The 25,893-nt window shown below is 42.9% G+C and overlaps 1 protein-coding gene across 3 annotated transcripts in view; it reads right to left on the minus strand.

The window, feature by feature from the left end:
- The window catches only part of LOC128692422 (orexin/Hypocretin receptor type 1), a 1,118,627-nt gene that overhangs the window by 557,250 nt on the left and 535,484 nt on the right, over positions 1 to 25,893 (minus strand). The window contains exon 1 of one of the 3 annotated variants that reach the window (XM_070096277.1): positions 21,349 to 21,403. The exons of the other annotated variants lie outside the window; for them this stretch is intronic. The gene's annotated coding sequence lies outside the window, so the exon portion shown is untranslated. Of the gene's footprint in view, positions 1 to 21,348; positions 21,404 to 25,893 lie in introns of those variants that run through there. 3 annotated transcript variants of the gene reach the window in all.

Here is a 25,893-nt window from a genome sequence, read left to right on the forward strand (position 1 = left end):
TAGACACATGTGCAATTATTGGGTATCTTTATTGAGGAAACGTTTCGCCACACAGTGGCTTCATCAGTCCATACAAAGGAGAATCTTCAACTTGTCGGTTTTCAAAACCATTCATCACATCTGTCAGACACTGCAACATCATGGAATCTTGGTACAAAGACTTCAACGCTTGCCCAACCTTTGGACGACGACCTACTTACACTAGTGGCAGGTCCCACTGTGATCCCGCCTCCTCCTGCTTCGAATCATCTGACTGCAGTATATAAGCCACCTCTCTGGCCCTATGCTGCACTTCCTAAAAGAGTGATAGACTGAACACATCGATTCCAGGTTGAGGGACTGATTACCTCAAACTCCTTACCCATTTCTAATTTGTATTGGACTGATGAAGCCACTGTGGGGAGAAACGTTTCTTCAATAATGATTCCCATGTGTTGCATAAGTGTCTCAATTCTTCAATGTGTCTTTCTAAACCAGCTAGAGTGGTGCCCGAGTTGAGGGAAAGAGTTACGAGGAAAGAATTCATTAAATACTTGAATTATTTACAAAAATCTAGGACTCTTGGTTATGAAGTGCGTAATTCCCCAGTTTCTGATAAAAATATCAACTTAGTACTATCATTACTAACTTGGTCAGTACTTAACCAATTCACATTCAAAGCAAACATAACTATTCAGTTACTGGCAGTCCAGAAATCATATTCGCAATTCTTTACAAAAGTTATAGTGAATTTAGTTGAGAATTAATATATATAAAAGACCATGTATCACTGGAGGGATGAAGAACAAAAGAGGATGTAACTGCAGCATACACAGTGCTTCAAGCCAAGGTCAGGTTAGACCAGGATAATTATTATTAGTATTATCAAAAAGAAGTGCTAAGCCACAAGGGCTATACAGCGCTGCAGGGTAGGAAAGGAAGCGAGGGTACTGGGCGGCAGAAGGGAGGAGGGGCGATCAGTAGGTTACAGAAAACAGCGGGGCAGGGGATAGTGCAGGGTAGAGGGTAGCAAGAGATCGAGGTAGAAAGGGCTGAAGGTATCATCAGAGTTTGTGAAGTAAGTCAGCTGTTGTCAAAAAGTCAATGAGAGAGTCCAGATGAAAGGAGGGTCCATCAGCGAGAAGGGAAGGTAAAGAGAGAGTAGCGGTGCGAAGACGACGTTGGAGGTAAATTCTGCGTGCTCGTTGATAAAGTGGGCAGTCTAACAGGATGTGGCTGACCGATAATGGAACCTGACAATTCTCACCGAGGAGCAGGGCGCCTCTCCACGAGATATCCATGAGTAAGACGAGTATGGCCAATGCGAAGACGGGAGAGAGTAGTCTCCCAACCTCGGCACTGGTGACAAGAAGACGGCCAGTAACCTATACTCGGTTTAATAGACTGAAGTTTGTTATCGAGTAGAGTAGACCAACGTTGTTGCCAACGGGTGTGAAGGTGGGTAGCCATTGCAGCAAAATAGTCCGTAAATGGAACACCTCTATATGAAACTGGTAGGTCATGTACTGCTGACCACGCAGCAGTGTCTGCCTGTTTATTGCCCTGTACGTCAACATGACCAGGGGCCCAACAAAAAACAATATCTTTATGCTTGGTAGAGATGCGGCATAGCCAAAGTTGGATACAGAGGACTAAGGGGTGAGGTGTATCAAATTTCTGTATAGGCTGTAAAGCACTAAGGTAGTCTGAGACAACCACAGATGATGACACAGGCATAGATGCAATACGGATAAGTGCTGCAAGAATGGCATACAATTCAGCAGTAAAGATACTAGCTGAAGATAGTAAATGCCCTCGTACGACGCTGTCCGGAAACACTGCTGCGAATCCTATGCCGTCAGAAGACTTAGATCCATCTGTGTACACTGCAATGGCATGAGAATGAGAGTGGAAGTGGTCAAGAAAAAGAGAGCGGGAAGCTACCGTAGACAGTTGGGCTTTCGAGCAAGGAAGTGAGAAAGAACAGACTCGAACAGCTGGAACTTCCCAGGGAGGTAGGGAAAAGTGAGATGCTACATGAACATAAAAAGGTGGAAACTGAAGAGAAGACAAGAGCGAATGTAGGCAAAGAGAGAAGGGACGGAGCAAACAGGAGCGGCGAAAAAATAAAGAATGTCTACTAATATCGGTAACCATTCTATAAATGGAAGGATTGCGGAGATCATGAGTAGCGAAGGCAATGGGCATCACAGCGATCAGATAAGGATGGAACGTTCGCTTCTGCATAGAGGCTCTCAACAGGGGAAGAGCGAAAAGCACCAAGGCATAAACGTGGTGATGAATAGGGTTGAGGCTAGATAGAGTAGCAGGAGAGGCAGCTGAATAGATCTGGTCACCATAGTCAAGTTTCGATAAAATGAGGGTGGAATGTAGGCCAAGGAGAGTTCGACGATCAGCTCCCCATGAAAGATGAGCAAGGGTTTTAAGAAGGTTCAGCCGGCTGTGACAAGTTGTCTTCACTGAGGTAATGTGAGGTTTCCAGGATAACCTACAGTCAAAGAGGAGGCCTAGAAACCTGACTGTATTACGTTCAGGGATACGGGTGCCATAGAGGTATAAAGGATGATCGGAGATGACAGAGCGTCTAGTGAAAGTAATTTGGTGAGTTTTGGTACTGGAAAATTTAAACCCATGTGTGGTGGCCCAATTGGAAACACGGTCGACCGCATGCTGGAGAGAAACTGTAATGAGGTGACAGTCAGTGCCTGCACATGCAATAGCGAAGTCATCAACATAGAGTGATGACCAAATATTTGATGGAACACGAGAGGCCAAATCATTTATAGCAAGGAGAAAAAGTGTTGTGCTCAGAACACATCCCTGGGGGACACCTTCAGCTTGGATAAAGTCCGGGGAGGATGGTAGACTGCCTCGAAGGCCTAAGGAGTGGGCTTGGGCCAAAATATTATACCTCCAAGTTGTGTCATATGCCTTCTCAAGGTCAAAAAATATGGCAATAACTGAGTGGTTATTCGCAAAGGCATTACGAACATATGTATCCAAGCGCAGTAAGGGGTCTATGGTAGAACAGCCCTTACGAAAGCCATATTAACGAGCAGAGACTGTTGTGTGTCTCTAAATACCACACTAAACGTCTATTTACCAGGCATTCCATCACTTTGCAAACTGCACTGGTAAGAGCAATGGGACGATAGTGGGAGGCTTCATGTCCTGTAGTACCTAGTTTGCGGAAAGGGAGAACAATGGCAGATTTCCACAGCTGTGGAAGAACTCCTTGTGACCAAATAAGATTGAAAAGGCGTAATAGGACTGCAAGGGCTGACTGATGTAAATGTTGTAGCATAAGAATATGAATGTCGTTGGGCCCAGCTGCCGATGATCGGCAAGCTGAGAGTGTTGCCTCCAGTTCCTGAAGTGTAAAAGGCACATTAAACTGTTCTTGTCTGAGAGAAGAACAATCTCGCCAGCATGTGCGTTTAGCGTCACGGATGACACGGTGAGCGATCGCACGCTTCTGCTTAAAATCAAGAAGTCTCTCCGTGGTTCTGTTGTACCGGTACCTGCCCCACGCAGCGCGTTTCAAACGTACTGCACGAGCACAAGCAGGAGACCACCAAGGCACGCATTTCTGAGAATGCCTGCCCGAAGTTTGGGGTATAGAATGAGAAGCTGCGGTTAAAACGGAGGACAAGAGGTGTAAAAGCTCATCAATGGAGGACGAAGAAGGAACCTCACTAAAAAAAGTTTTGAGTAAAGGTTCCAATTTGCCTGATCAAATTGCCAGCGTGGGATGCGAAGAGGTGGTGAATATGAAGGGGAAGTAAGAATGATTGGGAAATGATCGCTGTCATGTAAATCCGGGAGAACAGACCAGGTGAAGTCTAATGCGGCGGAGGAAGAGCAGACTGAGAGATCGATGCAGAGAGTACGAGTCCGAGGATCAAAATGGGTGTGAGTACCTGTATTTAAAACATGGAGGGGGTGGGTAGGAAGAAAAGTCTCTAACTGAATGCCACGGGAATCACAGTGAGGGTGGAAACTGTAGAGCCAAATGTTCCTCAGGTATTTTAAAAAACATTTATTCATTTGAAGATTAGTAAATCAGTGGAATAAATTAAACAATTACATTCCGTAAAAGGAATTCACAAAGGGGTTCAGAAAAGAGATATAACAGTGCTGTTTCACGATCACTATTTGCGAATTAAGAGTTGTGACCTTCAGCTAGCTACAGCTTGTTACCTGAAAATTAAAATATATAATAACACGTCATGTCATTATGTAAAGGACTTGTGTTTATCTTGGAATAAATGAAAGTCGACTGGGGTAGTAGGACAGACCTATTATAAAGCACCGACCCACTCGATACTTCAATTTCCAAGTAGTAATTTTCGTATATCGACGAATTTTACCAGGGGTGTGAGGGTCTCCAAAAATCTACAGATCTCGCCCTCTTGGTGGTCCCGACTCTCCCAGAGGGACGATCTCCCCGCCCTTTACCCAGTGAATTGGACAGAATTTATTATCGAAAAGTCGTTCACGAAGTTTGACGGTTGAGGATGTCAAGCGAAGATATGGTTGGGTGGGAACGAGACGAGAGGATCGATGAGAAGGGGGCTCGTGACAAGCAGAATATATATATATATATATATATATATATATATATATATATATATATATATATATATATATATATATATATATATATATATATATATATATATATATATATATAACTAAATATATTATAGATTTGTTTACAGTAATTTAATACTAAACAAACACAGTGAAATATATTTTTTTCGTTAGGTTCGGAATGATTTTGGCGAAATTATTGCAAACACAAATTTTCACTTGTCCTATATGGCAAGATGAGCGTTGCTATTTAAGCCAAGATCGCAAGTTCTGCCTATTCGGCACGACATTATATATATATATATATATATATATATATATATATATATATATATATATATATATATATATATATATATATAATTATCTTTCAAAAATACATGGAATTATCTTAAAAAATCTTGAAATGCATGTTCCTCGCGACCTGCAACAAACAGATGTAATTATCACTTAAAGGAAAGGAGTGCATCAAAATACTTCTCATTTTACAGCAACAAGCTCATTTACCCTAACATCACCACCATCTTTCTCAAGTTTTACTCATGCACAACTCTGTGATAGTTAGAACCACATTGAAATATATCTCCATACATAAATATACTGTGTGTGTGTGTGTGTGTGTGTGTGTGTGTGTGTGTGTGTGTGTGTGTGTGTGTGTGTGTGTGTGTGTGTGTGTGTGTGTCTCGAATAGGTAAAACTGGTCGATTAGCAAGAACTCATTTAAAATTAAGCCCTTTCTAAAAAATTTTTTTTTTTACATTTAATGATATTTTTTTAATTTATGTTAATATAAAAAATGCTAATTATGCACCAAAAGAACCTTAGAAAGCTTACCTAACCTAATTATAACAAGAGCAATTTAATTTAGCCTAATCCAACTATATTTTAGGTAAGATAAAAATTATTTAGCAATAAACACAATGAAATATATATTTTTCGTTAAGTTCAGAATGATTTTTTTTTTTTGCGAAATAATTGCATACACAAATTTCCGCTTACCTTATTCGTCAAGGAGAGCGTTGTTATTTAAGCTAAAATCGCAAATTTTACCTATTTGGCACACATACTCACACACACACACACACACACACACACACACACACACACACACACACACACACACACACATCATAGAATCTTCTTGGATTTTCGCTGTCTCAAATAATGCCCCGAGAGACTCGACCCCACATTCGTTATCTGACCCCCACACATCAAACCTACTCGACCTAGTTAACCCGAAGGAAGGTAGTTCCAGTCTCAAGGACCCAATGGTCGTTTATGCTGTGTTATACTAGCAGGAAAATCATATATACGTCTGAGTTATTTGTAATTGGTTGCAAACCTAACCACAAAACTGTATTTGACTACCTTACTAGCAGAAATTGTAGGGAAATATTTGCAAAAATCAGTAATATTGCTAAAATAATTAGGTTATTACCGTTAGCTGAAGATGGGGTGGAAATACTGACTCATGTATAGGGAAAAATGCGAAAAATACCTCAGATCTATTGGGATGTGATCGTGCAATTCATTCTGGCTTTAAATAACCCTTTATATGTGTGTAATCCACCGATAAAAACCACTGATGCAAAAAATGTCTCTTAAATAAGGATATCCAGGTGTTGTATATTTGTCTTATTCACCCAACAAGATTACCGAATTGTCTATAATATCGAATATTTTCAGAGTTGTAGATACTCTCACAAATGGTCTGATTTGTAAATACTATAGGAAAAAAAAACTATCATCGATGGTCTTAAAAATAAATACATTTATGGATGAACATGTGAATACAATAACAGATAACACATGTTATATATACGGTTCCATTATATATGGCCCAGGTTGTAAATATCTCTGATGGCCCTATAGTACAGACCATTCTGGGCATATATAATAGTGATAGTATAGACGGCATATATAATAGTGATAGTATAGACGGCCTGAACTGTACTATGAAGAGAACATTTGACTTTACAGCCACGTCCCTCCAACCAAAATCAGTACTGAGGTGAGGGTCTTATTGGTGGGAAGTGAAGCTCAATGTGTTCCTCAGTCTCAGGCTCCAGCAACCAAAGGGAAACGACGCCTCGGCACTGCTCTAGATAACTGGTTTCAAGCACGTTTTCCACAGTACAAGAGGACACGAACCTATGTCTAGAAGCCTTTATCACCAGATTTTTCCCTTAAGACCTGGCGGATGACAGACAACAATATCATCTCCACATTGTCTAACTGCTGCCCAAGCTGGATTGAAAACGTTCAAAATATTCAGCTCAGGCATGGGGTTTTCACCTGATTGTGTTCAAAAGCCTGGAAAGTGTCAAAGTTTGCAACAAGATTAGTTATATAATAGATTCTAAAGGAAATGAACCAGACAACCCGGGAAGAGCGGACATATGGGAACATGATTACGACGTATAATATACACAGTGTATAATATACAGACTTTCTCACTATGAGAGGACCAAGTTAAAAAAAAATAAACAGATCAGTCTTAGGGATGCTGGAAAATACTTTTTGGTGTCAGAGAAGTAGAAAGTGAAATGAGCTGGATGTGGACGTGGGGAAGAGAAATTTTGTACAAAGTTTCATGAGTAGATACAACAGAACTCAAGCGGCCAGAAACGAATAATGCCAGTCGATGAAACTTACGAGGCAGGGCCAGGAGCCAGGACTCGACACAGCAAAGAAAAATTAGTAAGAACAATTCGATGAATACTTTACCTGTACTCTGTGACGGGCCCCACCACAGGTATGACACATGATACTATGATACTGTACCTGAATTATGTGAAGGGGCCCCACAGAGGGAAGAGTCATGAGAGTACCAGTACAATCTGAAGCTGATAACAAGGGCTAATTCAAATAAAAAAAATCATATGTAAATCGCCAGTTTGTTGAAAATATCACATTTTGACCTCTCAATCATTGATGAATTTTTGCAATGATGCTTCTTAATCAACAAATCATAAATATAGAATTGTCTACAAATTACGTCCTGCAAGTACACACACACACACACACACACACACACACACACACACACACACTCGAAAGGACATAGTGAGGACAATGCAAACACGAAAGAACACACTGACGACCATACACACTGAAGATCAGGCATGCTCACGAAAATACGAATAAGTGCACAGGCGCGCTGATACTCTGGCTTACAGACGCACCGCAGTGTTGGTAATTGTGTGAGACACTCCTAGAACTTCTGAAACACTGGGCGAACTGAAGCATACTGCATCAGGAAAGTACACAATGAACCCGCTTATGGCTGGTAATCAAGGCAATAGCAGCTAGGACTCGCTTAGTTACTGGGCACAATACGAGTCTCCAGTTAAGGATCACCACAGACAGTCTCACCTCACTGTCTCTTCTCAACCGTCATCATCTTGAACAGTAATAACGTATTGCCGACAGCTCGTGGTTCAAGTGGTAGCGCCCTCAGTCCACAACTGATGTAACTAGGCCCGATCCTGGAACAAGCGAACACGTTGGATATGTCTCCTTAAATCTTTAGCAGTTGTTCACCTAGCAGTAAGTAGGTACCTGGATGTTATCCAGCTGTTATTGGTCACATCTCAGGGTATTAATATACCTACAAAATAACTGGACTTTCAAATGAGCTCAGGTATAGTACCATCTCTTAGCCTGGTAATTCAGTTGCGTAAATAAAAAAAAGTAGATAGACAAGCTGCTATAAGAAATTTTGTGGGATATTTCAGTTAGAGTATTTTCAACACTCGGACATAGAGGGAAGGACTGTAAACAGGGAGACAATCAGTCTCTCAGCCTTACAAAACTATATAAAGGAGACGGTAGAACAGGGAATGTGCTAGGACACACGGTTGTTTAAAAATGTATTGAAAATTTGAAAATTCCATAAATTTCTGAATTTCATAAACACATCTAATTGCATAAAAACTCATTAATATAGACCAAAGGTAGATATTTCTTGGCATAGCTGTTTATCTCCATCAAATTTTTAATTAAGGGTGACAAATTTTCACCTACCAATCCCAATAAAAGTCCTGTTTCCTCTACACTGAACATACTAGCAATAAAACTTTTAAGCCAACATAAAGAGGCAATCAATATCCTACTTTAATTAATTTAATTTTAACCTGTTCTGAACAAATTCTCCAGTGTTGACTGTTTAAAGATAGAAAAAAGTCTTTGTCAAGTTTACCTTTGGAAAGTAATATCCGAATTTAATAAAATTACGAAATTAACAAATTCACATCACAAACCAGAGGCAAAACTTCATTTTAACAAAATGAACCAATGTTGAAATTTCAAGACAATCAGTGGAGACATTCAGTTATCGCAAAAATTAAAAATGCGCGAATTTTTAATTACTGTATAAAATTAGTCAAGTTTTACCACTACGACCTAAAACTGTTGAACCTTTCACGTTCAAAGCTGTTCAGAAGAAGTATTCTCAAGTCATCCTGAAGAAAATATTCCCCCATAATTATATACATAAAGCAATAGTAGATTAGTAGACACAGTCCCGCAGCAATCCAAGCTTTCTCCTAAGATACACCAATGTTAAAAGTTTGAAGCCAAGCAAAGAACGGATTCTCATGTTATCACACACAAAACTAAAAGACAAAAAAGAAAACTCCAGCTACTACAGGAATACTCTGAATATACGGAACTGGTATTATTATTGTAGGTTTTTTGAAAAGTCAGGTACTGACTTTGAGTGACTGTCCAGCGTCTTCTTGAAGACTTCCAGGGGTCTATTGGCAATCCCCCTTATGTATGCTGCCAGGCAGATGAACAGTTTTGGGCCCCTGACACTTACTGTGTTGTCTTTTAGTGTACACGTGGCACCCCTGCTTTTCATTGGGGGAATGTTGCATCTCCTGCCGAGTCTTTTACTTTCGTAGGGAGTGATTTTCTTGTGCAAGTTTGGTACTAATCCCTCTAGTGTATATTATCTTGTATCTTTCTCGCCTACGTTCCAGGGAATACAAATCAAGGGACTTCAACCGTTCCCAGTAATTTAGGTGTTTTATGGTACTTATGTGTGCCATGAAAGTTCTCTATGCATTCTCCAGGTCAGCAATTTCGCCAGCTTTGAAGGGGGTACTTACCTGGAGTTTACTTGGAGAGAGTTCCGGGGGTCAACGCCCCCGCGGCCCGGTCTGTGACCAGGCCTCCTGGTGGATCAGAGCCTGATCAACCAGGCTGTTGCTGCTGGCTGCACGCAAACCAACGTACGAGCCACAGCTCGGCTGGTCAGGAACCGACTTTAGGTGCTTGTCCAGTGCCAGCTTGAAGACTGCCAGGGGTCTGTTGGTAATCCCCCTTATGTATGCTGGGAGGCAGTTGAACAGTCTCGGGCCCCTGACACTTATTGTATGGTCTCTTAACGTGCTAGTGACACCCCTACTTTTCATTTTTTTTTTTTTTTTATATTTTATTGAAAAACGCAATACATAGTTATACATGTAGACAATGTAAGCAATGAAACGTATCCATTATATATAACAAAAGAAAACTCCACATTCCCTACCGTAGCACTAAACTTATACATAAGAACTAAACTAAGACAGCCCACAGCTTCATATACAGGTGGGTTTATTACATCCAAAATTGCAGCCATAAACACAATATGCAATATAACCCAAAGAATGTCACAGGTATTGACATTTTACATAAAATTGTATGTACGAAGACATTCTCAATTATCCAAAAATTCTTTACACACTTATTATTGTTGTATATTAAACTTCATATCAATACATAATACGTAACACCTCAATAATTACGAAACAAATAAAGGTTTGAAAATAATCTCCACACCTCACCACAGAAAAACTAAACACAGTACAATATAACAAATGATTCATCCCACCTCACTTCCATACACTACATTCATCCCACCTCACGTCCATACACTACATTCATCACCACAAGCGAACTTACACAATCACGTATATTTAGTAATATTTTTCAAATATAATTTCCAGTTTTAAATAACAAACTTCTTCTACTATATAATGAAATATACATAGTCATTACTATTAAACATTAACTTAAACAAGACTATATTCTTATTCTACAGACCTCAGCAGTTCTTGCCTCACCATCCTAACACTACTTAACACATTGTACATCAACACGTCCTTATATACCCATCACTCGTCAATAATATTCATTGAACTTCACCAAATACCAATATACAACCCATACTGAGTACATGAAATTCTCTCTTACATACTGCTATATACACTTGATGTATGATAAAAATCACACACATTACATTATCTCATTATTAGCAGTACATTTGGTACACAGACATATTTATCACGCCCTCATGTTCTTTGCTTTAATACAACCACCAATCCTGATAATACATTACAACATATTCCAAATTTAACTTATCCATAACATACATCAGTATACCATTCTGAGTATGACAGTATACTTTTCACATGCACACAAATATTGCTCATTTCCATAACCATATAAAAATCGTAACTTTTCCCTTACAAACCACCACAAACTTACTTAAAACACACTCCACAACTACGCTGCCATTTCACACCATATCACGGAACTCCTCATACATTCCCAAATTCTGAGACGAGCCCGATGCAACCCCTGAAAATCCGAACACATCCCCCCCCCCTTTTTTTTTTTTTTTTTTTTTCCTTACTCCGCCAACAAACCTCTGACATTCATACTTCGATATCCTTCAGGAAAAACCCTTTCCCATCTACTTCCATATATCCCCCTATTACGACTAAGTGTTTTGTACATTGTTGCAGCCAATACCTTCTTTCGCACCATCCAATCCCCATTACCCCTCATGGCCCATGATACGAAAACAAAATCCGTTATGATGTACACCAAAGCACGCTGCACAGACTCTTCCACACCTCCCACATCTAAACTCAATGCCCTTAATACCGATATCCCTCCCCCACCCACCCTCCTCAAAATCCCACCCATCCACTCCCGTATACACTCCAAATTTTTACAAAAATATACTACATGAAAAGCTGTCTCCCTATCCCCACACACCCTACATACGTCCTCCACCATCAACCCTCTCTCCCGAAGCACCACACCAGACGGCAATATTCCATGAAGGAAACGAAACATTACCTCTCTCACTCTTGGTCTGATGCGCACCAACCGCAACCTTACCCAAATGTCTCCCCATGCATACATTGGGTATATGCCCTCAACATTTGCAATCACCCTCACCCCTACAGCACGCTCCAGCACACCTACCCGTATCCTAGACGGATTTCTAACATACAATAAAGCTCGCAGCACATCCTCACACTCTCTCATCTCTGATCCTACCCACCACCTGCGTGCCTCCTCATATAATGCTTGCACGCCCTTCCCCACACGACCTTCCACTCGGAGAACCCCCCTCTTCAAATATATACACTTAACCCTTAATCTTATATCTATTAAACCCAATCCACCTTTGTCGACCGGTAGCATAACAACACTTCTACCCAACCAATCACACCCAGAACCCCATATATATCGAAAAACCTTTTTTAGCATTCTATTAATGTCCGGTCCTGCCAACGGATATACTGCTGCCACATGCCAGACCATACTATATAACATCACATTCACCACTATTACACGTTGATGTATCGTCAAATGCAAGGGTCTCAAAACATTTAACCTACCCACCAACCTATCCACTACCCTCCCAGAATTAAGCATCCGTGCCTCCCCGGCATTTCCCATATAAATTATCCCACACACCTTTAGTCTATCCACCACACACCAACGCACAGCTGTGTCCCATCGCGCCCTCCCTACCCAATTCCCTAAGACCAATAATTTCGATTTCTCCACATTCACTTTTAAACCTGTAACACCTTCAAAACCACCAATTACATCCTCCACCTCATGTAAACTTTCCTCCCTGCTCATTAGAATTGTTGTATCATCCACATACCCTATTATTCCCATCCCACCATTCTCCACACCACGTACCTCCCCTAAACATCGCCCCACTGCCCTATAAAAAGGGTCCTGTATACAAGCAAACAACAGTTGAGACAGAGGACAACCCTGCCTTATGCCTCTACCCATTGAAACCCACTCACCCAATTTCCCATTCACCTGCACACGTACACCTACCCTATTATACAAAGTCTCAATCCAACATACCATCTCTTCCCCAAAACCCTGCCTCCGTAAGATATGCCACAGTGCCTTTCGTTCTACGCAATCATACGCAGCCTGCCAGTCCAATGCTAAGACACCTCCCCCCCTTTCATTCTCCCCCTCCATACTTTCCACAAAATCTTTTATTATTCCATGTCCCTCATACATCGTCCTTCCAGGCACCCCATACTGACCTCTCGCAACAACTCTATCTATCACGCACTTCAGCCTGTTCCCCAAGATTTTTGCGAATATCTTATAATCAGCACATAACAACGACAACGCCCTGTAGTTCTGCACTGTAGTAGGGCCTTCCCCTTTTGGAATCAATACTACTACTGCAGTACGCTGCAACTCGCCCATCCTCCCCTCACTTTTCATCACATTCATCAGGTTCACTAAAAAATCCTTCAACACACTCCAATTCTTCACATAGAATTCACAAGGTAACCCATCTATACCTGGCGCTTTACCTCTCGCCATATTCTCCAAAGCTCTCCATACCTCCCCCTCTTCAATATCCCCACCCAATGCCATACGATCACTTCCACTCAGCACACAAGATACATTCTCTCCCAATCTCTCTAAATCCTCACCGTTCACTCCTACACTCCTCAAATATTTTCCAAACCAACTATCCATAAAACCACTCATACCCTCAGTAGTTCTCAACTCCTGACCCTTCGTATACCCACCTAAGTCCTCGTGTACTACCAGCTTATCAATTTCCATTGCCAACCTGCGTCTCCGCTGACCCCGTAACACACAGGCTGACGGCCTGTCACCCCAAATCGCCTCCTCTAACCCACCTTGCACCCTCGCCTCATCAAATCTCTCATTGTGCATATCCCTTATCTGCCACTTTAATACTTCAATTTCCTCCATTGGATACACACCTGTCACAGCACCCCTCTGATAACAACCCTGCAACCGCCCCTCTAAATACTGTTGAAGCCCAAATGTCATCCATGCCTCATTCTTTCCCCTTCGCACATAGTATTGCCTGATCCTCGTCTTTGCAACCCCATCCCACCACCCCAATAAATCGCTTGCACTCTTACCCCCACCCCATAAGTCCTCCCACAAACTTTCAAAATCCCCTCCCTCCACCCCCTCACCCAGTAGTCGTACATTCAGCTTCCAGTACCCCAAATATCTCTTAGGCAAACCGTCCCAATTTAAATCAGCATAAACCGCCCTATGATCTGAATAAACGACATTCACCGTCTGCACCCGCGTCACCCTCACTCCCCTTGTCACATACAACCTATCTAATCGTGCAGCATATCCCTTTCTATGAAAAGTGTGCTCTATCTCGCAATCCCCTCCATCAACTATATCCCTCAATCCCACACCTCTCAATAGATCCCCTAAACCTGCCAAAAAACACCCTGCCCCTCTCGGTTCCACATCCTTCCTGCGCACCACACAGTTCCAGTCGCCACCAACTATTGTCACTGACGGTAATGACCGCAAATAATATACCAATACGTTATTCACAAATTCATTCTTTACCCTTACATCATTCTCAGCCGGCACATACACACAAATGACTGCCATCCGCTCACCTCTCCACCACCCATCTATTCTTAACACACGACCCCCCCCCCCCTTCACTCCTAAGAACAACAAACGGGCTCGTCTCTCGGATCAGGATTCCCACCCCCCCCTTCATTCGCTCCGAATACATCACAAACACTCTGTACCCATCCACCTCCAATTCCTTTCCCAACTTGAAATTATGTTCCTGCACAAAAACAATGTCTATAGCATAACGTCTTAAAAATCCCTTTACCCACAGACGCTTCTCACTCGCACACAATCCATTAATATTCACTGTCATGCACCGGAAACCTACTTATGTGATTTCACCCTCTGCCCCTTTTCACCTTTCACAGACACGCTTTCAGTGTGTCTGCTGCGTCCACTTTTCTCTCCACTGCCCACTGGTGGCTTCCCCTTATCCAACACCTGACCAGGCATACCTTTAGTGCTCCCACGCACCACATCAACCCATGGCTTTTTCCCCGGTCTCTGTGCCGGGGTCAAAACATCATCAGAGTCAGAATATGTCGCCGCCCTCTTACGGTTGACACACTCTGCATCCATTTCCAACTCACTGGATGCCTCCCTGTGAATCTCAGCAGTCACCTCAATTACTTCCACCACTCCTGGCGAGTCATCTGCCATGTTCGCCAATCTTCCAAGTTGCTCATCTTCAATCTGAACAGTACTCCTCACCATGCTTAAGTTATCCTCAGCAACCTGCTTCTCAAAGGATTTTTCCTGCACGTTCACCAGTAGGCCTTCCTCTACCCGCACGTCACCAATCTGCACAGTCTTCCCGTTCTCCATGGCAGATGCCTCACTTCCCACCAACTGTGACAGTGATGGGCTGGTACCCACCAGTGGCAGCTCACGCTCCACTTCCTCACTCCAGGAAGTGCCACTTCTATGTACAGGTGCCTCATCAGCATGACCCACCTCTGGTTCTGGCTCTGTCACCTTCTCACGACCTAGGTCCTTTCTCCGCTGCCATCTCCCACACTGGGCCGCCATATGGTCATATGCACCACATAACCTACACGTCTTCTGCTGCCCAGCGTAGTACACCATTACCTGTGTCCTAAATGCGTCCAGTATGACGTAAGACGGGATGGCATGCCTCAACTCCATCTTGATCGTGAACGTACCATCCGGCTTGCCGGCATACGCCCCATCCGTCCATTTACCAGCCATAGCCAGGTGTACAGGTCCATACTGTTCAAATACATACCGCAGATCATTCTCGTCCGCCTCAAATGGCACATTTCGGATTTTCACCCATGTGTAATGCTTCGACACGTCGATTAGGCGAACACGTATCGCTGAATTAACATCCACGCTCCTGTCCTGGTACTTGTCAACCAGCCGTTCATACACTCCAGCTGAACTCAGCTTGACGAAAATACGATAGGCACCATTTAGTGCCACACCATACAGTTCTTGATCCGCAACACCATAGGTGTCACGGATAATTTGCGGTAAAAGCACTTGTGCAGACTGAGGCGTTATTGCACCACGCAATAATTCAATGCACACTGTGTGCAAACGCCTTCTCACGGACTGCGCCATGTTGTGAAAATATGTCTTCTCCAATGGCCAGCAGAGGGCAGTAGTCACACGTCCGCACTCTGCGCAGGTCAAGCGGCGAATCCTACTTTTCATTAGGGGGATGTTGCATCGTCTGCCAAGTCTTTTGCTTTCGTAGTGAGTGATTTTCGTGTGCAAGTTCGGTACTAGTTCCTCTAGGATTTTCCAGGTGTATATAATCATGCATCTCTCCCGCCTGCGTTCCAGGGAATACAGGTTCAGGAACCTCAAGCGCTCCCAGTAATTGAGGTGTTTTATCTCCGTTATGCGCGCCGTGAAGGTTCTCTGTACATTTTCTAGGTCAGCAATTTCACCTGCCTTGAAAGGTGCTGTTAGTGTGCAGCAATATTCCAGCCTAGATAGAACAAGTGACCTGAAGAGTGTCATCATGGGCTTGGCCTCCCTAGTTTTGAAGGTTCTCATTATCCATCCTGTCATTTTTCTAGCAGATGCGATTGATACAATGTTATGGTCCTTGAAGGTGAGATCCTCCGACATGATCACTCCCAGGTCTTTGACGTTGGTGTTTCGCTCTATTTTATGGCCAGAATTTGTTTTGTACTCTGATGAAGATTTAATTTCCTCGTGTTTACCATATCTGAGTAATTGAAATTTCTCATCGTTGAACTTCATATTGTTTTCTGCAGCCCACTGAAAGATTCGGTTGATGTCCGCCTGGAGCCTTGCTAGTGTACAGCAGTATTCCAGCCTAGAGAGAACAAGCGATTTGAAGAGAATCATGGCATTGGTGTCCCTAGTTTTGAAGGTTCTCATTGTCCATTCTATCATTTTTCTTGCAGATGAGGAAGATATATTGTTGTGGTCTTTGAAAATGAGATCCTCTGGCAGTATCACTCCCAGGTCCTTCACGTTAGTTTTTGTTGCTTTATTGTGTGGTTAGAATTTGTTTCATACTCTGAAAGTTTTAATTTCCTCAAGTTTTTCATATCTGAGTATTTGGAATTTCTCTTCATTGAACTTCATACTGTTTTCTGTGGCCCATTTAACGATTTGGTTGATGTCTGCTTGGAGTTTTACAGTGTCTTCAATAGAGGACACTGTCATGGCAATTCGGGTATCCACAAAGGAAGATATGAGGATGAAGAACAGGATGGGAGCGAGTACTGTGCCTTGTGGAACAGAGCTTTTCTCTGTAGTCTCCTCAGATTTTGCTCTGTTTACTATTACTCTGTGTTCTATTTGTTAGGAAGTTATAGATCCATCTACAATTTTTTTCTGTTATTTCTTTATCACGCATTTTGTGCGCTTTTACACCGTGGTCGCACTTGTCAGAGGCATTCGCAAAGTCTGTGAATATTACGTCTGCATTTTGTTTATCCTCTGAAGCATCCAGGACCTTGTCATAGTGGTCCAGTAGCTGGGACAGGCAGGAGCGACCTGCTCTAAACCCGTGTTGCCCTGGGTTATGTAACTGATGGGTATCTAGGTGGTCGGCGATCATGTTTCTTAGAACCCTTTCAAAGATTTTTATAATATTCGATGTTAGTACTATCGGTCTGTAGTTCTTTGCAATTGCTTTACTGCCACCCTTGTGGAATAGGGCTATGTCTGTTGTTTTTAATGAATGTGGAATGACTCCAGTGTCCATGCTCCCTCTCCATAAAACACTGAAGGCGTGTGACAGGGGCTTCTTGTTCTTGATGAACACGGAGTTCCACGAGTCCGGGCCTGGGGCAGAGTGCATGGGCACGTCATTAATTACCTTTTCGAAGTCTTGCCGTTTTAAGATAGAGATTTTTGGAAAGACCAAATTTCGAGTCTCGGTTATAAAAAATTAATTTAAATTGTCGACCCTAAGTCTGATTAATTAACGGCTCGTTGGACACTGAGTCGTATTGGACTTTAGTATCTCACTCATTTCTTTGCCGTCATCTGTGTATGTCCCATCTCGTAAAAGCAGGGTCCAATACTGGATGCTGTTTTCTCCTTAAATTTGGCATAAGAGAAGAAGTATTTTGGGTTTCTTTCAATTTCCATTATGGTTTTGAATTCTTCCTGAGATTCTTGTCTCCTGTAACACATCTTAAGCTTAAATTCGATATTTGCCATTTCTCTGACCAGTGCCTCACTTCGTATTTCACATATACTGGCCCCTCTCATCAGCTCTGTAATTCTTCGCCTCTGCCTGTATAGGGAGCTTCTCTCTCTTACTAGTTTACATCTTTTCTTTCTTTTTCTTAATGGAATGGGCCTTCAGCAGACTTCAAGTGCCACAGAGTTAATTTTTTCTAGGGAAAGGTTCGGCCCCATGTTGTTTAAGATATCTTCCCAGCTTGTTTCATTTAAGACATGGTTGACTTGTTCCCATTGTATGTTTTTGTTACTGAAGTTGAATTTTGTGAAGGCAGCCTCATAACTGATCACATTTTACTGGTCAGGAGCCATCCGCATATATGTCTGTACCTCTGTTATGTTGTAATCTGAGTGAATTGTTTTTGATACGGTTATATTACGTATCAGATAGTCATTGTTAGTGAAGATAATATCCAATGTATTTTTTTAGTCTTGAATGCTCTATTACTTGCTGGTTTAAGACGAATTTGGTGCAGAGAGTTAATAGCTCTCGTGTGCGTTTGAATTTTCATCTTAGCTGCCTCCTGAGGTTATCTCTGCTATAACATTATTTGCTACACTCATCCAATTTAAGTGTCTCAAGTTGAAATCCCGCAGCAGCAAGATGTTTGGGGCACTAGTGGTCAATTGGGCCAGACAGTGGTCAGTTTTCAAAAGCTGTTCCTGGAGTTGCTGGGAAGTTGCATCCGGAGGCTTTTATACAACCACAATGACAAGGCTTTGGTTTTCGATCTTTACTGCCAAAACTTCAACAACATTCGGTTTACGTGCGACCAGCAGGTTGATCAGGCCCTGATCCACTAAAAGGCCTGATCTCAGACAGGGCCGCGGGGGCGTTTACCCCCGAAACCGTCTCCAGGTATGCCCGAAAATATAAAAGAACACATTTTGAACACTAGTTATTAGTTTTCCTTTTCATGGTGTTTACATAATCTAGGCAGTTCATTTTATTAGCGATTACAAAACCTGTCATTATTGGTATAATGTACACTTGACATGAACACCTGTGTACTCAAATTATATTTGTGATACCAATCGTGTAGAATGTTCGATTGTATGTTAAATAGCTAGCTGGCTTTACACACACACACACACACACACACACACACACACACACACACACACACACACACACACACACGTAGTAGAAAGGGAAAAGCTAAACTATAAAAGGGGGGACTACACAGGAATGAGGGCCTTCCTGCAGGAGGTTCAGTGGGAACAGGAGTTGGTAGGAAAATCAGTAAACGAAATGATGGACTTTGTAACAACAAAATGCAAGGAGGCAGAGGAAAGGTTTGTTCCCAAGGGTAACAGAAATAATGGGAAGGACAGAACGAGCCCCTGGTTTACCCGAAGGTGTAGAGAGGCAAAAACTAAGTGCTCTAGAGAATGGAAAAAGTACAAAAGGCAAAGGACTCAGGAGAATAAAGAGATTAGTCGACGAGCCAGAAACGAGTATGCACAGATAAGGGAGGCGCAGCGGCAGTATGAAAATGACATAGCATCGAAAGTCAAGTCTGACCCGAAACTGCTTTACAGCCACATCAGGAGGAAGACATCAGTCAAGGACCAGGTAATCAGGCTGAGGAAAGAAGGTGGGGAGCTCACAAGAAACGACCAGGAGGTATGTGAGGAGCTCAACATGAGATTTCAGGAAGTATTTACAGTGGAGGCTGAAGGGACAACGGGGAGACAAAACAGTGGCGTACAGCAACAAGGGATATACCAACAAGTGTTGGATGAATTACACACAACTGAAGAGGAGGTGGAGAAGCTCCAAAGTGACATTGATACCTCAAAGGCGGTGGGACCGGACATCTCTCCGTTGGTCATTAGAGAGGGAGCAGGGACACTACGTGTGCCACTAACCAAAATCTTCAACACTTCCCTTGAAACTGGGCAACTACCTGAAGTATGGAAGAAGGCAAATGTAGTCCCCATCTTTAATTAAGAAGGGAGACAGAAATGAAGCACTAAATTATAGACCAGTGTCACTCACATGTATAGTATGCAAAGTCTTGGAAAAGATTATCAGGAGGAGAGTGGTGGAGTACCTGGAGCGGAACAAGATTATAAACGACAGCCAGCATGGATTCATGGAAGGCAAATCCTGTGTCACAAACCTACTAGAGTTTTACAAGGTAACTGAAGTAAGAAATGAGAGGGAGGGGTGGGTTGATTCCATTTTCTTGGACTGCAAGAAGGCTTTCGAAACAGTTCCTCACAAGAGATTAGTACAGAAGCTAGAGGAACAGGCACGTAAAACAGGAAGGGCACTGCAATGGATCAGGGAGGCAACAGCGAGTCATGGTCCGTGATGAGGTATCACAGTGGGCGCCAGTGACGAGTGGGGTCCCACAGGGGTCAGTCCTGGGACCAGTGCTATTCTTGGTATATGTGAACGACATGACGGAAGGGATAGACTCAGAAGTGTCCCTGTTTGCAGATGACGTGAAGGTAATGAGGAGAATTAAATCAGACGTGGACCAGACAGGTCTACAAAGAGACCTGGACAGGCTGGATGTGTGGTCCAGAAACTGGCTCCTAGAATTTAACCCCGCCAAATGCAAAGTCATGAAGATCGGAGGAGGGCAAAGAAGACTGCAGACAGAGTATAGGCTAGGTGGCCAATGGCTGCAAACCTCACTCAAGGAGAAAGACCTAGGAGTGAGTATAATACCGAGTACATCGCCAGAAGCACACATTAACCAGATAACTGCTGCGGCATATGGGCGCTTGGCAAACCTGTGAATAGTGTTCCGGTACCTCAGTAAGGAATCGTTCAAGACTTTATACACTGTGTACGTCAGGCCCATACTGGAGTACGCAGCACCCGTTTGGAACCCACACCTGGTCAAACACGTCAAGAAATTAGAGAAAGTGCAAAGGTTTGCAACAAGGCTAGTTCCAGAGCTAAGGGGAATGTCCTATAAAGAAAGGTTAAGGGAAATCGGTCTGACAACACTGGAGGACAGGAGGGTCAGGGGAGACATGATAACGACATACAAAATACCGCGTGGAATAGACAAGGTGGACACAGAGAGGATTTTCCAGAGATGAGACACAGAAACAAGAGGTCACAATTGGAAGCTGAAGACTCAGACGAGTCAAAGGGATGTTAGGAAGTATTTCTTCAGTCATAGAGTAGTTAGGAAGTGGAATAGTCTGGCAAGGGATGTAGTGGAGGCAGGAACTATACATAGTTTTAAGACGAGGTATGATAAAGCTCATGGAGTAGGGGGAGAGAGGACCTAGTAGCAGTCGGTGAAGAGGCGGTGCCAGGAGCTGAGTCTCGACCCCTGCAGCCACAATTAGGCGAGTACAATTAGGTGAGTACACACACATACACATACTCACCCACACGGTCAGGGAAGAGGCGGAGCCAGGAGCTGAGTCTCGACCCCTGCAACCACAAATAGGTGAGTACACACGCGATCTCTCTGTCTCTCTGGGTATGTTCCATAAATAAACATTTAATTAACACGTAATTACTATAGGAGGTTTTTGCCTACTGCGCTGCGTCAATATTGCGTAGAGAAGAGCTGTAAAGATCACGAGATTCCTAATATCTCTCACATACATACACACACACACACACACACACACACACACACACACACACACACACACACACTGACACGCACACACACTGACACGCACACACACTGTCATGCACACACACTGACACGCACACACACTGACACGCACACGCACTGACCCGCGCACACACTGACACGCGCACACACTGACACGTGCACACACTGACATGCGCACACACTGACACGCACACACACTGACACGCACACACACTGACACGCGCACACACTGACACTCTCACTCTCTGACATTCACACACACACTGACACGCACACACACACTGACACACACACTGACACACACACACACACACACACACACACACACACACACACACACACACACACACACACACACACACACAGACAGACACACACACACACACACACACACACACACGCATATGCAACAGGCCTAGTGTCTAATCGACATGTGCCTAGGACAAAATGATAACTAACACACACACACACACACACACTAGGGGGGTTTTCTCTCAGGACAGAGAACTTTTTTGAGTGGAGGCTCTGCCCACCCATCCAAAAGTTTGAGCGACGATTCCAACCCCCAATGTTTTTAATGAGGGCTCCGTCCCCTTTTCGTGACCCCCCTTTTTTTAAATATACTTTTTTACTGCTCTGCCCCCCCTGAACCCGCCCCCTGACCCGGCCCCCTACCCAGGAGTTGCCAGATTTTTCGGGAGTGTTGCCATTTTTTGTCCCTTTATGTTTCCGGAGGTACTGCCATTTTTTTTTTTTTTTTTTTTTTTCGAGAATGTTGCAAAATTTTGGATTATTTCTTCAGTGTTACAAAATTTAATTTGTTTCTCCAGTTGCCATATTTACCCATTTTTCCGGAAGTGTTGCCAAATTTACCCATTTTTCCGGAAGTGTTGCCAAATTTACCCATTTTTCCGGAAGTGTTGCCAAATTTACCCATTTTTCCGGAAGTGTTGCCAAATTTACCCATTTTTCCGGAAGTGTTGCCAAATTTACCCATTTTTCCGGAAGTGTTGCCAAATTTACCCATTTTTCCGGAAGTGTTGCCAAATTTACCCATTTTTCCGGAAGTGTTGCCAAATTTACCCATTTTTCATGGAAGTGTTGCCAAATTTACCTATTTTTCAAGGAAGTGTTGCCAAATTTACCCATTTTTCATGGAAGTGTTGCCAAATTTACCCATTTTTCCGGAAGGGTGTGCCAAATTTACCCATTTTTCATGGAAGTGTTGCCAAATTTACCCATTTTTCATGGAAGTGTTGCCAAATTTACCCATTTTTCATGGAAGTGTTGCCAAATTTACCTATTTTTCAAGGAAGTGTTGCCAAATTTACCCATTTTTCATGGAAGTGTTGCCAAATTTACCCATTTTTCATGGAAGTGTTGCCAAATTTACCTATTTTTCAAGGAAGTGTTGCCAAATTTACCCATTTTTCATGGAAGTGTTGCCAAATTTACCCATTTTTCCGGAAGGGTGTGCCAAATTTACCCATTTTTCATGGAAGTGTTGCCAAATTTACCCATTTTTCATGGAAGTGTTGCCAAATTTACCCATTTTTCATGGAAGTGTTGCCAAATTTACCCATTTTTCCGGAAGTGTTGCCAAATTTACCCATTTTTCCGGAAGTGTTGCCAAATTTACCAATTTTTCATGGAAGTGTTGCCAAATTTACCCATTTTTCAAGGAAGTGTTGCCAAATTTACCCATTTTTCATGGAAGTGTTGCCAAATTTACCCATTTTTCATGGAAGTGTTGCCAAATTTACCCATTTTTCAAGGAAGTGTTGCCAAATTTACCCATTTTTCATGGAAGTGTTGCAAACGTTTCCAGATTTTTCCATTTTTGTGGTCTCTAATTCATCAGATCAAGTTTTACCATCCAGTAAACAAAGTTTCCCTCACTACCATCCCTGCTCCATCTTCTTTGATCGTCTTTTAACCCCCCTCCTGAACCCCCACCTATTTTCCCTTCTTTCATCGTCTTTTAACCCCCCTCCTGAACCCCCACCTATTTTCCCTTCTTTGATCGTCTTTTAACCCCCCTCCTGAACCCCACCTATTTTCCCTTCTTTGATCGTCTTTTAACCCCCTCCTGAACCCCACCTATTTTCCCTTCTTTGATCGTCTTTTAACCCCCCTCCTGAACCCCCACCTATTTTCCATTGAGACTTTCGAATTTTTGAGTTATCCTCGAATTCCTTGGATCATATTTTACCTCGATTTTTCGAATTTTGGGAACTCCGACTCCTGACGGGGATGTTACCCTAAGATCGTGCAACAACCCCATTTTAACCCGACGATCCATCTTGTTAGGGAAGAGAGTAACCATAAGATAGGATTTCGTTGGGATTTTTAACCCCGGAGGGTTAGCCACCCAGGATAACCCAAGAAAGTCAGTGCGTCATCGAGGACTGTAACTTATTTCCATTGTGGTCCTCAATCTTGTCTCCCAGGATGCGACCCACACCTATTTGCTGCTAGGTGAATAGGACAACAGGTGTAAGGAAACGTGTCGAAATGTTTCCACCCGCCGGGAATCGAACCCGGGCCCTCCGTGTGTGAAGCGGGAGCTTTAGCCACCAGGTCACCGGGTCACTATTCTTAACACCACCTTCACTATGTCTTCTAACAATATGATGCATCGTCGGGCTAAAGTATCTCTAAACAAACCATACCACGGGCGGGGTTTGAACCCGCGGTCAGAGAGTCTCTCTGACCGCGGGTTCAAACCCCGCCCGTGGTATGGTTTGTTTGCAATCGTGTCATTACGATTTCGTGAGTCAAGTTAGTATTCCTAGGTGATAATACTGGGCCGGTGCTGTCTCTGGTATATGTAAATTACATGAATGAAGGGATAGATTCAGAGGTGTCCCTGTTTGCATAAGATGTGAGCTAATGCAGAAAATTGAAACGTATGAGGATCAGGTAAGACTACCAAGAAGTTGGATAGGCTGCAAGCCTACTCCAACTGGCTCCTGGAGTTTAACCTCACCAAGTGCAAAGTCATAAAGGCTGGGGAGGGTCAAAGAAGACCGCAGAAGGTGTACAGGCTAGGGAGCCACAGACTGCAACCCTCACTCAAGAAAAAGTATCTTGGAGCGAGTGTCATATCGAGCACATCTCCTGAGGAACACATCAACCAAAATAACTACTGCAACAGATAGGAACCTGGCAAACCTAAGAATAACGCTTTGACACCTGAGTAAAGAGTCAGTCAAGACACTGTGCAAAGTGTGCGTCAGGCCCGTACTGGAGTATGCAGCACTAATATGGAACGCACACCTGGTCAAGCACATCACGAAATTAGAGAAAGTGCGAAGGATGGCAGCAAGACTAGTCTCAGAGCTAAGGGGTATATTCTACGATGAGAGGTTAAGGGAACTCAACCTGACAACACTGGAGGACAGAAGGGATAAGGAGGACACAGAATCAAGGGGTCACAACTGGAAGTTGCAAATTCATTTGAGTTACAGGGATGTTAGGAAGTATTTCTTCAGTCATAGAGTTGTCAGGAAAGGAACAATCTGGAGTGTGATGTAGTGGAGACAGGATCCATGCGTAGTTTTAAGAAGAGATATGATAAAACTCATGGATCACGGAGAAAGTGGACCTATTAGCGACCCGAGAACAGGCGGGGCCAGGAGCTACAATTACAAACATTTTAACAATTTCTTATGGGTCTAGGGTCGAAAAATTTACACGAAATTTGTTTCCAAACAAAACGTATCGGGTATATGTACCAAGAAGCGCACGTCAGTGTGTGTACATTGAGAGTTCCCATTAACCTCTCTTGTGAGGATGATAATATTCTTTACTCTTAGGGTGTACATGAACTGCTCGGTTTTTGTAAGGGTCCACAGGAACTGTAGTCTTACTGTTAAGGTAAATTTGAACTTTATGTAGTCTTATTTTTAGTTAACTTATGAATTGTGGTCTTACTGTTAGGGTACACATGAATTGTGGTCTTACTGTTAGGGTACACATGAATTGTGGTCTTACTAACCATACCACGGGCGGGGATAGAACCCGCGATCAGAGTGTCTCAAAACTCCAGACCGTCGGTCTGGAGTTTTGAGACTCTCTGATCGCGGGTTCTATCCCCGCCCGTGGAATGGTTTGTTTGCAATCGTGTCATTACGATTTCGTGAGTCATGTTGTGGTCTTACTGTAAGGGTACACATGAAGTGTAGTCTTACCGTTAAGATACACGTGTACTGTAGTCTTACTCTTAGGATGCACATGTATTGTAGTCTTAGGGTATACATGTATTGTAGTGATAGGGTACACATATACTGTAATCATATTGCTA

The sequence above is a fragment of the Cherax quadricarinatus genome, chromosome 53, assembly GCF_038502225.1.
Source record: "Cherax quadricarinatus isolate ZL_2023a chromosome 53, ASM3850222v1, whole genome shotgun sequence".
Lineage (NCBI taxonomy): Eukaryota > Metazoa > Arthropoda > Malacostraca > Decapoda > Parastacidae > Cherax > Cherax quadricarinatus.